General features: G+C 30.7%; 1 long non-coding RNA gene across 1 annotated transcript; it reads right to left on the reverse strand.

Annotated features, from left to right (window-relative positions):
- Positions 1 to 464: 464 nt before the first annotated feature.
- On the reverse strand, positions 465 to 2477 carry LOC114759750 (uncharacterized). The gene is made up of 2 exons (XR_003741950.1): positions 2231 to 2477; positions 465 to 911 (listed from the first exon to the last, which is right to left on the reverse strand). It is a non-coding gene; the product is annotated as an uncharacterized LOC114759750 (long non-coding RNA).
- Positions 2478 to 5211: the final 2734 nt, after the last annotated feature.

Below are 5211 nucleotides of genomic sequence, written 5' to 3' on the forward strand. Positions count from 1 at the left end.
TTCAATTTGACCTTAAATACTCATCAACTTCAAAAAAATGTATATCATCAAATAGAAACCACAGTTCCTACAAGGACAGAAAACGGAATAATCTTGCTTTAATGTTTTATGTCGAATTATACCATCCCCGATCATTACTCTAATGGCTACTGAAGATGGGACATTTGGACCTATGTTGAAAAGCATATTGGTGAGGTTAGACATTATACTCTCATATCACAAGCACAACGGCCAAGAAAAATCTCACATAACAAAATGAGTTGAAATTGAAAATATTTGGAAAAAAAAAATCACATAATCCTGTCTCAACATACAGTATTTCCAATCAGAAAAACTAAAATGCTCAACCATATCTTTCAAAATACAACATAATCATGGGCACTAATTCATGTAATAAGGTAGTACAAGAATAACAAAGTCATACACAGCGTTAGTGAGTCCATAATTGGGATTTGAAGAAGAAATAGAGTAAACCAGAGAGATTATGATTCCTTTCTCATCTCAAATTCATTGTACACTAAGCCTCATATTCACTGACTTTTTCGGACCAGATTATTTATCAGTTGACTAACATGTGGCAAGCACAATGTGATTTTAAGTAATCCAAACCATATTCTCATATGTTCTTAATAATCCAAACAGCTGCAAACACACGCAAAATAAATTAACAAAGCTTTTCACAGAATGACCAATAGTCTAGAGAATAAGTTGCTTGGATATTAGTCGCGGAAAATGATGCTGGGAAAAGTTATTTCAGAATGTCTTGGAAAAATTGATGTTTGGTAAGCAAGTTCCACTTTCTTTCTTGCATTTTCCATTTCCTTGAACCCCAATCTTTTGCTCAATGTCCTCTATCAACTCTTCTCGCCATACATCTTCCATGCCTTTTGCTTTCATTTGTTCTTGCAGCACTATGCACAGCAAAAACACACACAATTTTGTCTGTAAGTATTTCAGATGTTCCTTTACAGACCATGCATGCATCAAGGACACAAGATTCTCAAGGAGAAAAGAAGTTTTAACATTATGTGAAAGATGACAATGACAACCATGAAACAAATGAAAGAAGGGAAAAAACCAACATAAAAGGAAAATGCAATGAGAACATGTTTTAAATGCTCAATAGTTAAATTAAAAATCACTATCTACAAATGTAGTATATTCAAGATTCAAGAGTTATAATAAAAAAAGGAATATATGCAAGTAAATTAAATGTTCAGTACATTCATTTATTTTTTTTAGTGAAGACTCAAAAACATTCATATATTAAATATGAAATTAATGTTAAACAAAATTAAAAGACAAGAGGCATAAAGTACAATCAGTAGAAAGCATATTTGAACCTACAATTTAACTTCAAGCAAACGATGATGATATTGCAACATTTTCCTACCCTGCACATTAGTTTCCTTTACATCCTCCTTAGTCAATTTTAGCATACCCCAAAGAGTGAAGCAAGTGAGAAGGTACACTCTACATTACAACTTTGAAAATCTAAGAAAACCATAAAACTAATCCTTTGAAAGCAGAAGAGCAACCAAAAAAGTGACCAGCAAGATGAAAGGTTATCTGTTATAGGAGTTCTTTCATATAGAAAGTTTTAGTTATGGTCAAATAAACCATTTGCATTCTTGTTGAAATGACGGAGAGTCAACTGCATCCAAGTCAAAACAAATCATGCACATGTTGTCATATGCATCAGTGGTCGAGTAAAAATCTAGTCCCAATAGGAGTCAGAGACATGGAGGTTAAAAAAACTCATTACTTTGTGAACATCTCTACAACATGAACATGAAGCTCTGAAATGACAAGTCAAAGATATCAGAATGCTCAATTTATAAGCAAGAAAATTAATGTTCAATTTAGCTGTGCTTTGCTGCCTTTATTTGTCTATGTAAAAAAATTTCTAGAATTGTTGCCTCCACCTTGACATAAGCCATAAATTAAAGACAAATTTTATTGATGAAAGACATGTAAAAATACATACAACAATATATAACCCTTAACCCACACATTAAAAAGCCTTCAAAGATACATAATAATATTAAGCTTCAATTAATGAAACTAAAGTATAGTTCCTATATATCAGCAAATCTGGGATTCCCAGATGAATGATTTAAATAATTAAATAATTAAATAAAATGTGATAGAATATGTACAGAAAAATATATATTGTAAAAAACTCAGAATGTAATGAAATAAAAAGGTTGGTAAAGAAGAAGCATTTTACCACAGATTGAAGGGCTGAGCAGATTCCAAACATATTGCCACCAAACTAAAGCAAGATTTGATTGAGAAACATGACATTGCTACCTTCATTTGCCTGTGTTGGAAAATTTCAAGCAATTGCTCCCTCTACCTTTACATAAGCATTAGCCTGAAACAAAGTATATTTCACTCAAGAAAATTTCCACCAATTGCTTAGTATATAGAATTGATTTTACAATATGAAGAAATGAGTCAAATGACTCAAACTTATGATTATAATTTTTAAAAAAATGATGTCTTTTAAAAGTGAATAAATTGCAGGAATGATCATTAATGATGAATGGGACGAAGAGATTTTTAATAAAAGTTGAACCATCCATATCATACTAATACTGTACATATTATTAATGATTTGCTTTTTCACAAAGTAGAGGAGCGAGAAGCATATAACTCAATTTTTTTTTTTTGGTCAAGAAGCATATAACTCAAATTGGAAACATAAGTATCCAGACTCACCACCAATGAATTACTCCCATAAGAAAAGTTGCCCAGAATAGAATCCAAAATTGAAGAACAAAAAATTTGAAGAACCAATAAGAAAACATGCTTTGGAGCGTGCATTCTTGGTTAAACTCAAAAAATCCATTTTATTAGCATTCAGGATAGAATATTGATTGTAATGAGGGAGAAAGGTAGTCAAAGAAAACTTGATACAAGGACTTATCTAGCTTTAAAGGTGCCTTCTTTCTCTGCCTCATCGGTTGCTCCCCACCCGCGTCTCCTCGCATGATAGCTATTTGCCCATTCATTTCTAAAACTGATAAAGCCAACTCCCCACTCGGGTCCTCACCTAACCATTAAAACCAAGACTAGAATCATCTAACAAAATAAGAAGACCAAAATCATCCACCTTCAACCCAGATGAAAGATACGGTTATAAAAGCAACCAAAAGGAAATCTGAAACAAAGACAAAAATGAAGAACATAACTTTTCCCACTTGCCCGTGTGAGATTCGATGGCAGAGGAGGGGGTTAGAGGCTTCAAAAACCTGAGATGGAACGCGCCATAGGGTATTCAAAATTTGAAAACCCTTGGATTAGAGAGATGAGAATGTGGGGCAGAGAAATTTGATCACAACGTTCTGCAATCTTTCTTTCGGGTTTGATGCTTGAAGGAGGGAAGACATTTGCTCAGTCAAATGAGTTTGAATTTTGAATTTGAATGGAATTGTCTCTCTAGGGACCGACCCAAAACGGAAATAGATTCTCTCTTGCCTCTAGAGTTGTTGGCCTCTTCTCCATTTGCATGTCTCTGCACCTGCAATTCAGCCTTCTACAGTTCTGCATCACTGCGACTCTGAATGCTGCTTCGCCCTCTTGTGTCCTTCTCATCTCCCATCTGCTTGGCTTCCCGCTGAAAACACTCGAAAAGGGCTTTAGTCTAAGCGAACTTTTTTTATTTATGTTCTTACAATCTCTCCTCTCCTCTCCGCCTCCGTTCCTTATTTTGGGTGTTGTGTATTTTTTTTTAAATGTTATTACACTTGAATTTTATAACTTATATTAACAATATTCTGAAAAGTTAATTATAAAAATTTCATAAGATGTTAGGGAATAATAAATTATTGTGCTAAGATTTTGTTTTTAAGAAAAGCTTATAAGGATATGAAATAATTAAAAAAATAATCTTCAACAAATTAACAGAATAATTTTTCCAATATTTTCTCTATTTTCTCAATATTTAAAATTAAAAAGTTGCAAATTAAAATTTTTATAAGATTATAGTGAATAATAAAAGATGGTGCTAAGTTTTGGTTTTTAAAAGATATGAAATAATTTGAAAAATAATCTTCAACAACATTATAAAAAATGCTGGTAAAAAAACAACCTTATAAAAAAATAATTTTTCCAGTCTTTCATTACTGTATATTTAGAAAAGGTAAGAAAGAGAAATATCTAGTTTTCAACAATAATTCTTGTCATGTATTTAAAATAAAGAAAAGAAAGTTACAAAGTAAAAATTTTACAAGTTTATGTTGAATAATAAAAGTTTCTGCTGAGTTTTTGTTCTCAAAAGAAACTTCAAGGGATATGGAATAATTTAAAAAATAATCTTCAAGAACCTTCAAAAAATAATTTTTTGATTTTTATTAATATAAATGTTTTAAAAAGATAAGAAGAAGAGAAAATATCTTATTTGTAACCATAATTCTTGTCTTGTATTTAAAATAAAGAAAAGAAAGTTTCAAAATAAAAATTTTATAAGATTATAGCGAATAAGAAAAGATGGTGTTAAGATTTTGTTTTTAAGAGAAACTTATCTATAATTTAAAAAATAATTTTCAGCAGCCTTAAAAATTAATATTTCTAGTTTATGCCTTTTAGAAATGTTCTTAATGTCTTTTATGACCAGATTTCTAAACCTATTAAAATAAAGTTGCACGCAGCCACTTAGGGTGTGTTTGGGTGACACCCCAAACCATGGTTTGGGGACCCAAACCATGGTTTGGGGAATAGATCACCCAAACACCCCCCTAAAAACCAAAACCATGGTTTTGACCATGGTTTTGACTCCAAAACCATGGTTTTGAAAAAAGCAAAATTTTTTTGCTTTTGGAGAAAAAAGGGAGAGTGTGAGAGCCTATATGATATCTATCTTGTTATTTTTTTTATAAATATATTTTTTTATAAACATATTCAATCTTATATTTTATAAATATATATACATATTAATTATTTATTAATTATATTATCTTATGTATTATTAATTATGTTGGTAAAAAATATATTATTAACAATTTTATTCCTTCAAATTAAAATATATCATAAAATCTATTTTTTTTGTAATTATCATATTAACTTATGTCTTTTTTTTAGTAATTTGTATATATAAAAAGTGCTTCTGATAACAACTATCCAAACACTCTCACTTCTCAGAATCACTTTTTTACAAAATCTATTCTTCACAGAATCTATTCTCCCCAAAATCTATTCTCCAGAATC

The sequence above is a fragment of the Neltuma alba genome, unplaced genomic scaffold (assembly GCF_004799145.2).
Source record: "Neltuma alba isolate B1F8T4 unplaced genomic scaffold, ASM479914v2 tig00010889_pilon, whole genome shotgun sequence".
NCBI classification, from domain to species: domain Eukaryota; kingdom Viridiplantae; phylum Streptophyta; class Magnoliopsida; order Fabales; family Fabaceae; genus Neltuma; species Neltuma alba.